The 13,062-nt window shown below is 41.0% G+C and overlaps 1 long non-coding RNA gene across 1 annotated transcript in view; it reads right to left on the bottom strand.

Annotated features, from left to right (window-relative positions):
- Positions 1 to 9,010, bottom strand: part of LOC115654014 — a 37,826-nt gene extending 28,816 nt beyond the window's left edge. Inside the window, exon 1 of the long non-coding RNA XR_004001071.1 lies at positions 8,954 to 9,010. This is a non-coding gene — a long non-coding RNA (uncharacterized LOC115654014). The remainder of the gene's footprint in view (positions 1 to 8,953) is intronic.
- Positions 9,011 to 13,062: the final 4,052 nt, after the last annotated feature.

A 13,062-nucleotide genomic window follows, 5' to 3' on the forward strand; every position in this document is an offset into this window, starting at 1 on the left:
GGCGGTTCTATACAAACTCAAAATAAAAAAGTCAAAAAGGAACTTCAAAAGAATTTATAGTTCTTTTTATGCCATTTTTGATTGCAAGGAAAATGAGAGTTGTCTGTGAGAGTTGTCTTCAGTGCAGTGTTATAGTTACAATACAGGGCACTCTTCGGCATTCTTTAATCATGCAGCAAAGTTTAATTGTGATGACATCTTTCCTGAGTAAGGTTGGAATAAGAAGTGTTGAATATACTCTAGCAGAAATCTACTACTAGAAATACAGCATGTTTTAGAGCAGTGGTTTTCAACCAAAGGTACACAGAGGTCTTCCAGGGGTACATCAAGTCATCTAGATATTTGCCTAGTTTTACAAGAGTTTACATAGAAAGCACTAGTGAAATCAGTACAAACAAATTTCATACAGACAATGACTTGTTTATACTGCTCTATATACACTATACACTGAAATGTAAGTACAATATTTATATTTCAGTTGATTTATTCAATATTAATATGGTAAAATGAGAAAGTAATATTTTAGTAATAGTGTGCTGTGACACTTCTGTATTTTTATGTCTGATTTCGTGAGCAAGTAGTTTCTAAGTGAGGCGAAACTTGGAGATATGCAAGAAAAATCAGACAAAGGGGTACAGTAGCCTGGAAGGTTGAGAACCACTATTCTAGACTGAGCATGGGGCTGGTAGCTAGTAATGCCTATGTCCTAATCTCGTATTTGCTCGTGACCTTGGACAAGTCAATTAATCTTTTTCTGCCTCTGGCTCCCGCATCTTTGAAGAGGGGATAATATTTACTACACTAGGCTGTTGCGAGACTTAACTACACTAATATTGGTACAGCACTCTGGAAGTGTATGTTCTTAGTAGTTACAAATATTCTTGTTACTAAAACTTTACCTCACTGGTACTCTCAACCCATTTTGTTAAAAAGCATTTGCGGAGCAGGATTATACTCACAGGATGTTCACAGAAAACAAAAGCATTGGCAAGTATTATTGGGAGCAAATAAATATTCCCAAGAAGATCCTCACTAAAACTGTTCTTGTACATATAAAAACACGTCCATGAGAACAAGAAGATTCATCCAACAATTACAAATGGAAACCCAATTAATACAAATCAAAACATTCCAAAAAATGAGATTCTTCAGGTTTAGAAAGTCTACATCAGTCACTTAGGGAAAAAATGCCATGTAACCAATAGCATGCATAGGGGAGAGACCTCAATATTGATGCAAAAATGATATTAATAAAATTACTACAACTTCATGTTTGTAAGTTGTTACAAAAGTTGTTTACATTTTTACTGAATATTAAGGTAAAGGTACAAGAATATTATAACCAGGATCCTTGAAAACAATAGATAACATTTAGCTAGCCGTCTTCTTTTTCCTTTATGCTGCTTTTCCTGAGGTGAGGTTCGTGGCAGCAGCATGGATAGTAGAGAGGACCAGACCCTCTTTTCCTCCTCAACAGGTTCCAGCTCCCCCTGGGGGATTCCCCAGTGTTCCCAGACCAGCTGGGGGTTAAAATTCCTCCAGCATGTCCTGGGTTGGCCTCGGGGCTACTGCCCAGTGGGACTTGCCCAGTAGAGTTCCAATGGAAGCCTCCCAAGGGGTACCCTTATCAGGTGCCCAAACCACCTCAACTGACTCCTCTCGATCTGGAGGAGTAGTGGCTCTATGCCTAGGCCCTCCAAAATAGCCAAGCTCTGTTTAGCTAGTTATGTTACAAAATATTAAAGCTAATTAAAGATATTCCAGAAGGTTTCTACTTCTATCTCCCAAGAACAAGCAAACATCAAGAAACAGACCCTGTGAAACTTCCTTGTTTTAAGCAGAGGCCTAATTGTAAAAAGGAACATAGAGAGTGTTATCAGAGACAAATATCTAGGCAAACTGGGCTCTACCAAGACCCACCTTCTTGCAAGAAACCTGATTGTGTTCTTAAAAACTTTGGAGAAAAACACATCTAGTTGAAGATGTTTTACATTTTTGTTTATTTCTTAAATACTGACATGACAAACATCTTTGTGAAATGCAGACTTGCAAATATATTAGCTAAATGAAAAGGCCCTAATATCATTGCTGGGTAAATGGTAAAATGCTTTATATGCCAACATGAAAACTAATGACTTTGCTAAACTAGTGCAAGGAGGCAATTAAGCACAGGATATTTATATTGATGGATAATTAATTAAATACTAGCAATGCACAAGCAAACTCTCACCACTCCAGAAGACAAAAATCATCTCTACGAAGTCAACAAATTTGAATTATTTAAGCTAAAGGCTTTGTAAGAGTTATTTAATTTTAAAAGACTGTTTTGAGAACTAAATCCTTTTGTATAAAGAACAAGAATGGTTGGACTTTTTGAAAACAGAATTTCGTTTCCCATCAAACTCTAATAAAATTGAAGAAACTTGCAGAACCTGGACTGCATTAAAAGGAAAATGTCACAACTAACTTTAAAAGTTATTTGGATCTTTCCTGACACAAGAAAAACAAAGACAATTACAGAAATGTAGCATATTCAATTAAACTGATTGCATGTTCAGGAGCTGAGAGCGTCACTTAAACCAACATTGGAAGGGTGACATCAACCAACTTTGAAACTAAACAAGCCTGAAAGATGTGTGTTTTCCTGCAATTTCATGACAGTCGGAAGAGGGGTATAAAAACTCTGAAATGAGCCCCCTCACACTCACTTTGTGCTATACCAGGGGTCGGCAACTTTCAGAAGTGTTGTGCTGAGTCTTCATTTATTCACTCTAACTTAAAGTTTCACATGCCAGTAATACATTTTAACATTTTTAGAAGGTCTCTTTGTAAAGTCTATAATATAACACTAAACTATTGTTGTATATAAAGTAAATAAGGTTTTGAAAATGTTTAAGAAGCTTCATTTAAAATTAAATTAAAATGCAGAGCCCCCCGGACCAGTGGCCAGGACCTGGGCAGTGTGAGTGCCATTGAAAATCAGTTCGCGTCCTGCCTTCAGCACACATGCCATAGGTTGCCCACCCCTGTGCTATACTCAACAAGCAAGTTGCCATAGGCAGATGCTAGAAACAACAAAGACTCAATAAGAAACCAGACCATGCAAAACCTTCCTAAGTCCTCATCGTGGATTAGTGAAATGATGTTAACTAAGACACTGCCAAGGGATTTGATTTACAACGCTTGTAGTGATTTTGTCGGAGGATTGAAATGCTGTTGTAATTTAACGAACTAACAGTTTCTCCTGTTAATCAGCAAGTGGTTTGACCATGTATTCCTGGAAAAGAGACAGGGGCTAAATATTGGTAAATGAGGAAATAGTGGTATGTAACTGGATTTAAGTTTCTTAATATTTGTAATTGGCCTGTCTTAAGACAGTTCCTTAAACGGCTCTTTCAAAGTAACTAATTTTAAGTCTTCCTCTAATTTCACAAGACTTAGTTAAGATTGTTTTCTTTGTCAATCTATAAACTGTTTAAGTAACTAGACAGGCTTCATTGCCACAGAACAATTTTTCCTGATACATAAACAGTTTTAAGTACCTAATAATGTACTAAAACTGAATTCACAATAATTTTGGAAAAATAATATATTTTGGTCTTAACTTCCCCATGAGAAAAGTGACCTCAGAGCTCACTCTCAAAGATACCAGCTCTGTTAAAAGCTCTCCACAGAGACATACAGAAGAGATTGTAATCGAAGTAACCAGTGTATCTTCGTGTTTGTCATAAACAGATAGCTAAGGGTTAATGTTCTTTTACCTGTAAAAGGGGTAACACTAGTAACCTGAAACACCTGATCAGAGGACCAATCAGGAAACAAGACTTTTTCAAATCTGGGTGGAGGGAAGTTTGTGTGTGAGTTCTTTGTTTTTTGTCTTGGGTCTGACCCTCTCGGCTCTGAGAGTGATCTTTCTATCTCCTGGCTTTCTAATCTCTGTTTCCAAGTTGTAAGTACAAGAATAGTAAGACAATAATAGGTTTATATTGTTTTCTTTTGTATTTACATGTGCGTAGTTGCTGGAATGTTTTGAATTGTATTCTTTTTGAATAAGGCTGTTTATTCATTTTTTTCTTTTAAGCAAATGACCCTGTATTTGTCACCTTAATACAGAGACACCATTTTTATGTCCTTTTCTTTCTTTTTTATATAAAGCCTTTTTAAGACTTGTTGGAGTTTTTTCTTTAGTGGGGACTCGGGAATTGAGTCTGCAGCTCACTAGGGAATTGGTGGGAGGAAGAAGTCGGGGGAAAATCTCTTTGTGTTAGATTTACTAACCTGACTTTGCATACCCTCTGGGTGAGGGGGGAAGTACTTATGTTTCCAGGACTGGAAACCGGGAGGGTTGAGTCCCTCTGTTTAGATTCACGGAGCTTGCTTCTGTATATCTCTCCAGGAACCCAGGGAGGGAACACCCAGAGGGGGGAAGGGAAATGGTTTATTCCCCTTTGTTGTGAGACTCAAGGAATCTGTGTCTGGGGGTCCCCCAGGGAAGGTTTTGGGGAGACCACAGTGCGCCAGGCACTGTATAGATTCCTGGCTGGTGGCAGCTTTACCAGGTCCAAGCTGGTAACTAAGCTTGGAGGTTTTCATGCTAACACCCATATTTTGGACGCTAAGGTCCAGATCTGGGAAAAATGTTATGACAGTGTTGTGTTGTTTTGTCTAATGTTTTCTCTTCCTTTTCTTAATAATCAAAGAGCCCTGATTAATAATTGTGATTATTTTGCTTGATCGTGCTGTTCCCCTAAGATATGTAAATGAACCCTTCTGACTAAACTGTGGGAGCTACACCCGTATTTTGATGGTAAGCACACCACCAGTTAATAAGAGCTGGCCTAACATTTCTCTAAACTAAATATTTTTAGTAATTTTAAAAATAAAAATAGATGGCGTTCAACAATTTGAAACTAACCCTTTCCAACCCGCACATGGCATCAACATCAAATAGCAACAAGCCTTGAAACAAGCTAGCAGCTAAAATTCATTCACAAACACTGTTCAAACAGTGAATAACTCATACAAATCATGACTTTCCCATGGATAATTTGTGAAAACAAAATTTATCAGAGAAATAGACACAGTGAATAATTAAAACACCTCCAATTATAAACACACAGTTTTACTAAACTCAGCATTTACTCGTGCTTATGTACAGGTCAATCTTGTAACTAGAAATAGATCTTCAATTATCCAATACCCTTTTATATTGAAATATCCATTCACCAAAATTGGGCAGGTCCTGGAATGCATAATTTGCATTGTAAAGGTCCCCTTTTCCTCAAAAATCCACTTGGTTAGGTAAATTCCATTAGTTATCTCTTTGGATTAATGGGGTTCTGTCATATGGTCTGTAATAAATCCACTGCTAGAATGTAATAGCCTATTTGGGATGTATAAAGGGGCGAATGGCCTCAATCTCATATTCCTCACTCATTTAAAAGTCACTTATTACAAACTTCAGAGATCCAAGTTTTCGAGTTGGCTGAATTTAGTTTGAGAAGGAAGTAGCTCTACCTTTCTATTCCTATTCCCATTCTAAGTCTTGTGTGCATCTCAGCAGGATTTCACTCCTTGCTTTGAATTATAATTGATTTAGAAACACATTATTTGCATATAAAGCAGTGACTGTCTTCACAATGTTGCTTGGCTTCTGTTATGGGCAGATTAAGGAAGAATCCATGCATCAGGCTGCAAGAAACATGGTTGAACTTGCACAAAGCTTGGATTAATGAGTTACAGGAAAAACACAAGGCCAAAATATACTGGGGATGCCAGGAGAACTGCGGAGCAGAGGGTTACTAAGGCTGAGAGCCAGAAGTGACATGAGCATTTTTGGGAGCTGCCTTTTGTTTAGATTGGATCCTGGCCCTCATCGTTGCCACACAATCCCCCTCCGCACCAGCCCTTTTTGGGCTGGGTGAGGGAATAGGAGAGATACAGGAGAAATTGCGTGCCTACTGCTTTACCAGCCCATTGTCAGTGTTTTGTGTGGGGAAACAAGCACATAGCTGCCATTAGTGATGAGAATTGCATGTTGCCAGATTTAGAATTCATTTCTAAGTGGCTGCCAATATCAGTCTTTATACCTTCATAAAACCACCTTTCTGGTTCTCGTACAGTAGTACAGCACGGACAGCCATCCTACGCAGAGGCATACTGAAAGTTTTCCCACATAATGAACAAAAAACCCATGGATCAAGGTATTGGCCAGTGACTGAGAATACCTAAATTCTGTTCCCGGCTCTGCCACTTAGCTGCTGCATGACCATGAGCAAATCACTTTGCCTTTCTCTTGCCCTTTGTCTGTCTTGTCTCTTTAAACTGGGGAAGGATGTAGGTGTGTCTGGAGAGGTGCAAATAGCTAGATTCTCATAATACTGTTAGATCACAAGATTATGGCTACAGGTCAGTTATACAGACTGGCCTGGAATGCTTGGTAAGGCGAACACATTTGAACAACATGCATTTTACTACAGCCAAATGCAAGGTCGTATATATGGAAACATATATACGGTATCTAGAATGTAGGTCACATTTATATGATGGGAGACAGTATCCGAGAAGGCAGAAAAGGACTTGGAAGTAATGGTAGATAACCAGTTGAACAGGAGCTCCCAATGCAACACTGTAGCTAACAAAGTGAACACAATCCTTGGATGCATAAGTAGGGGGAACATCAAGTAGGAGTGAGGAGATGGTATTACCTCTGTAAATGGCATTAGTGAGCCCATTACTAGAATACCATGTCCAGATGTCCTTTTAAAAGGCAATTGAAAAAGAAAGGATTCAGAAAAGAGTTCCAAGAATTGAGGTCTTCAAAAACATGCTTCATAGAAAAGATCTTAAGAAGCTTAATCTGTTTAGTTTACCCAAGAGAAGATTAAGAGATGACAATCAGAATTTCCAAATGCCTCCAAGGAAAAGAGATTTTTGATAATCAGACAGTGTCACAGTTCAGGTCAATTGCTCCTGTATCCCCCCCTCCGTGTCCCTTGAGGACTCCCATTTAAGCTCCCAGTGCCTCAGCTTTCACCTCTCTTGGGTAGAGTCCTACATCCCTTTCCCTCCTGACTTGGGTTTTTCCAGGCTGCACAGTTCCTGCCTACACTGTGATATCCCCAGCAAACCAGCCTGCCAAAATAGGACAGCATCTGCATTTTGCTTTCTCTCTGAAGGCTATGAACAGCACCACACTACCTTTTCTGGCAAGCTCATTTATTAAGGTGAAAGCATTACAGAGAAAACACATTAAAAACAGAAAAAGAACCTACACACATGCTAAAAAGCTTACCAGAGGTGACCCCGACTTTAACCTCAGGCTCTGGCAGATGTTAGTCTTTCCAAGCCCACAGCTAGGTTTTCCCCATGGTTACAAGCTCATAACAGTCTCAGATTCAGAACCAGAAAAAACTATGAGTAGGTTAGTCTTTCCTTTTATATATCTTGGACCTTTGATTTTGAGACTCTGGGAAGAGGTAATCAGCATATAATGATCCTTTCCCCAGAGAATATCTTCAAAAATCTAGGTTGTTGCATAACCAGAGGTGGTAATTTGCATTCACTTCCCCCTAGAGATTTCTCCAGGCAAACCACTTGACACTGTTTGGCCCAAAAGTTCATTCTTGTCAGGCACATTGTTCAGTGGAGTCCTTGGAAGTTTGTAACACTTCCAGGCTTCACATCACATTCCCCCTTTCCCTCCACTTCACTCTCCCCAGAAAGATTACAGACAATCCCAGCTCACAATAATATGTAAATTTTGCATTTAGTACAGCGAACTCCAGAGATATTTAAACTCAATTCAGCAAGCTCTTCCAATATTATGGTAATTATTGCCATATCTGTCACAGATGGCTCCTCAATCAAACACACAAAGACACAACACAAGCCAATGGTTAGAAGTTGAAGCTATATAAATTTAGAGAAAAATGTAACAATTTTTAAACAGTGAAGGTAGGGTGACCAGATGTCCCAATTTTATAGGAGCAGTCACAATTTTTTGAGTTTTTTCTTACATAGGTACCTATTACCCCCTACCCCCTGTCCTGATTTTTCAAACTTGCTGTCTGGTCACCCTAAGTCAGTGTTCCCCAACCTTTTCATCTGGCAGGTGCCAGATGAAGGACAATGGCGGCTGTGGAGCATCCACCAAAACGCCGCCGAATTTCTGTGGCATTTTGGCAACGACGCCTCTCGATGACATCTCTTGTTTGCAGCAAGTGGCATCATCGAGAGGCGTCGCCACCGAAACTCTGCAGAAATTTGGTGGCATTTCGGCAGATGCTCCACCGCCAGGCAGGACGCAGGCACATTTAGATGCCCCCATAGGTGCCATGGTGCCCATGGGCACTGTGTTGGGAACCCCTGCCCTAAGTGAAGGTAATTAACCACTAGAACAATTTACCAAGGGATGTGGTGGATTCTTCATCACCTGAAGTTTTATATCAAGACTGTGTAGCTTAAACGGAAGTTATGGGCTTGTTGCAGCAATTCTGGGTGAAGGTCCATGGCCTTAGTTGTGCAGGAGGCCAGACTAGATGATCACACTGGACCCTCTTCTGGCTTAAAATTTATGATTAAGGCCCTAGTGGAGAACTGGCAAATGAGACAGGTGAGGAGCGAGATAAAGACAAAAATTAAGGTGGAAAGATAGAAGTTGAATAGTGGAGAAAAGATTATAGGACAAAAACAACATGAAGGAGAAACAGAAAGAGGAAAATTCCCTTCTACAGACGCAGCACCAATTGTCAGGGAACATAACTTTTTGTGCTTTAGTTTACAGAATTACTGGGTGTAATTGTAAATAAGGACACCTTTCCAGTCCTTTCATAAGATATAAATATAAACATAAATGTAGGAGTAAGACAGACAGCTGAAAATATAAGAGCACATATGGCAATGGTATGCATCCTCCCATGAAACAGCTGAATGATCCTTGAGTCCTACCTACCATTCCTGTCCAGATAAATCCTCTCCAGGAAGAGCTTTAGTTTCTTGATGTTTATCTGCGTAAGAATAAGAAACAACCAACCAAGTCAGGAAAGCACAAAAACAGCCAATAAAAATACAGAGCTGCAAATCCAAGGTTTCCTGACCCCAAGCTACTGCTCAATATGTTTGGAACTCCCAAGATCCTGCAAGTGGTTTAGGCTGCGTTGGATTTTTAACCTTAGCTCTGCACATTAACCACCCCTTCCCCCCATTCATTTTTATGTATTACTTTAGGCTTGTGCTGCAGGCAGCCATCCAATTGACTTGTCCAGCCCCAGTTAATGGAGCAGCGAAATGATGTAATCCAGAGACGGAGGCTATAAAAGGGACTAGCAGCAACACACTGTAGGGCCATTAATCAAGAAGAGATGTGTTCAGTCCAGTAGGTGCTTTATCATCATTTGGGGTTACCCTTCTTTATACTGCATCTAAAACCTGAGAAGCTGATTGTGATGCTTGGAAACCATACTGAGGGTTTTTTCCCTGCATGTGAAACGTAAAGCCTCTAGCCTTCAGCAACAGAGGGTGCTTGTGTTCAGCACTGTATTTTCCGCATAATTAAGAAAACTGTGTCAGTGTGCGGCTGGCTGCAGCCTGCAGGCCCAGGAATTAAGTATGCATGTCCTTGGCATTTAGAAAGTCCAGATGTCTTTATCTTCTTGGGCATCGAGTTAGAGTTTATCCAGATGGCATCTTGATTGCTGGAAGCTCAACTGATTGAATTACTGGGGCTGTTATCTGCGCAGCAGTTTAGGCACCTAATGCTTTCACCATCATGTTAAAATGTGTTTGCCAAGTGCCAGGTAGGAGGCCAGATCACTAACAAGTCTGTAGCATTTCTAAGCGTGTGTAGTTAACGCTCCAGCCCAGGCCCATATTCATATTGTTTCCACTGATCTACATCTAGTAACTAGGCAGATACTTTGGAAGTTCCTGAACCAGAATGTAGGCTCTAGTTACATCTACACTGGAAAATCCCCGCAACAGCACACCTCAGAGTCTGGGCCAACTGACTCAGGCTCACTCTACAGGGCTAAAACTAGCAACGTAGACGTTCCTATTCAAGCTGAAGCTCTGACTATGAAACCCGGCAAGAGGAGGGGTCTCAAGAGCCTGGGCCTAGCCCAGTTGGGGATCTCTACACTGCTATGTTTAGCTTCGTAATGCAAGTCTGAATCAGCTGACCCAGGCTCTTTGATTCGCTGCCACAAGCTTGGGTTTTCTTTATGCAGTGTACATGTATCATAGAATTGCAGAACTGGAAGGGACCTCGATAGGTCATCTAGTCCAGTCCCCTGCACTCAAGGCAGGACTAAATATTATTTAGACCATCCCTGACAGGTGTTTGTCCAACCTGCTCTTAAAAATCTCCAACGATGGAGATTCCACAACCTCCCTAGGAAATTTATTCCAGTGCTTAACCACCCTGACCGTTACTAAGGTTTTCCTAATGTCCAACCTAAACCACCTTTGCTGCAATGTTAGCCCATTGCTTCTTGTCTTATCCTTAGAAGTTAAGAACCATTTTTCTCCCTCCTCCTTGTAACAACCTATTATGTACTTGAAAACTGTTATGTTCCCTATCAACCTTGTCTTCTCCAGACTAAACAAACTCAATTTTTCAGTTTTCCCTCATACGTCATATTTTCTAGACCTTTAATCATTTTTGTTGCTCTTGTTTGGACTTTCTCTACATCTTTCCTGAACTGTGGCACCCACAACTGGACACAATACTTCAGTTGAAGATTAATCAGCATGGAGTAGAGCAGAAGAATTACTTCTTGTATCTTGCTTACAATACTCCTGCTAATACATCCCAGAATGATTTTCTCCTTTTTTTGCAACAGTGTTACACTGTTTACTCATATTTAGCTTGTGATCCACTATAACCCCCAGACCCCTTTTCACTGTACTCCTTCCCAGGCAGTCATTTCCCATTTTGTATGTGTGCAACTGATTGTTCCTTCCTAAGTGGAGTACTTTGCATTTGCCCTTATTGAATTTCATCCTACTTACTTCAGACCATTTCAGATTTTAATCCTATCCTCCAAAGCACTTGCAAGTGCCTGTGTAATGCCGACAGATCCTGGTAGGTAGGATTGAACTGGGGACCTCTGGAGCATAGTGCATGAGCCTCTACCGCATGAGCTAAAAGCCAACTGGCTGTTAGCTAAGGCTGTAGTGCAGACTCATTTTCTCTCGGTGCCACTAGATGGGACAAAATACCACACCCAGGAAGTGTGTGGGTTACACCTGTTCTGGATTTCAGCCTCATTTAGCTAAGCCCTCTGTGTGGAACACCTGGTAGTACCTTTGGCTACCCCCATAGCCACTGAATGGGGAGGCTTTGGTGTTCTACCTGTTGCATTAGTTTCACTTTAAGAAAGAAACAGCTGTGTCTGCTACCAGGCACAGCTAACAGAACAGATTGTGCTGCACGGAGGCATTTTCTAAAGCACTCAGCACTGGCCTAACGTTGCTCCCATTTCTTAATAAAGCCAAACTGTCCATCTTGGATTTGTTTTTACAGTGGCCTGCTCCCAGTCCCCCCAATATGCCTGAAATTCCCTTCCGAGAGCATCCACCCTCTCTATGTTCAAATCCCTCTTCCAAGCTCACAAACACTGACTTCATGTTAGCAAAATTACTGAAAGAAAGGCCCTTCTCCTTTGGGTCTCCTAGCATGTTCGATGTTGTCCATTTATTCAGAAGCTGCAAAGTCCTCGGGGCAGGGACTGTGACATCTCCTGTGTCTTGTGAAGCACCAACTGCACTGTTGGCTTTAACACAGAAATAACCACCGAGGGAGAGCATGAGGATTTCAAAAGGAGGAAGGGCTCCTTTCCAAGAGGATGTCTCATCCACAACTTGCTTACGTTTGTCACACGTTACTTCTCATGCTGCAGCTCTCCCCAGTCACCTCTTCACCCTCTCTCCTCTTCCCCTTTCCAGCCGAGTAGGGTTTGATCACATTGTTCCTGGGCTGACTGACTGCTAATGAAACACTGGCTACAATTCTCTTGAATGCCGGCTTGGTTACTTTTTCTTAAAGAACAATAGGGAACATATTTTGTTCTAATTGCCCATAACCACAGTCAGGTGGAACAGTGAAGTGGTAATTCAAAGCAACTCAATTCCATTTGCTAAGCCAGAGAACTTGCGTCTCAAATGTACTGTACATGTTTCAACTGAGAGCAGGACAATTTGGGTATAAAGATTAGATCCAACTTAGATATAAGGGTTTTTTTTCCCACTACAGTTATTAGACCAAATCTGTCCCTCACGCCCCGTGCAACCTCAGTGAAAGAAATGGGCCCAGGTTAGCTTTGTGTGAACAAAGTCAGTTGGGCCCCATGGGGTTGCACAGGGTGTAAAGCCAGAAGATCAGGCAATGTTGCAGGGACTAATGTCAGTAAATTTGGGTTTGTTTTTTTTTTCCTATTTGCATTCTTGGATTTTTTATATGTAATCACAAAATGTTATGAATCTCAAGTCCTGCTATTTTGTTTTCAGCTGTGGCTGTACAGTGAGAAACACTATTAAAAGGGGAAATGCTTCAGCTTTTCAGCCAAGCAGCAGGCAACAGCAGAGGACAACTGGGGGCCAGCCTGCTGGTTCAGCAATAGTAAAATGTGCAAAATCTCAAACTGACTCCTCAGAAGGCTCTGTCCTTCACTCCTCAGAAGGCAAGGGCTGGGGGACAATACTGCACGTTCATTTTATTTTAAATGCAGCCACCCTGTCCCTTCTCTCAATGAATTTCATCCCAGCTTCTTCCCCCACCCCCACTAATCTTTATCCCTTCTTCCAAACTGCCCAGGACCCCTGTAGCCCTTTTTCTATTCCACTGAGCCTCAGCAGTGTTCCTCATGGGAGATGAGAGATTTAGACCTGGTTGTACTAAATGCAAAGCAGATTGTTAACTGTAGTTCCTGCTCTGTTACTCTCTCTGGCTTGCCAGCAGACAGGCTGAACGTATTCAGTCTGGACTGTCTAGTAGCAACACACAAGGTCCGCCTACTGTGAGTAATCATGGAAGAAATGGCTGACAACAGTACAGAAGTCACC

This window comes from Gopherus evgoodei, chromosome 6, assembly GCF_007399415.2.
Source record: "Gopherus evgoodei ecotype Sinaloan lineage chromosome 6, rGopEvg1_v1.p, whole genome shotgun sequence".
In the NCBI taxonomy this organism is placed as follows: Eukaryota; Metazoa; Chordata; order Testudines; family Testudinidae; genus Gopherus; species Gopherus evgoodei.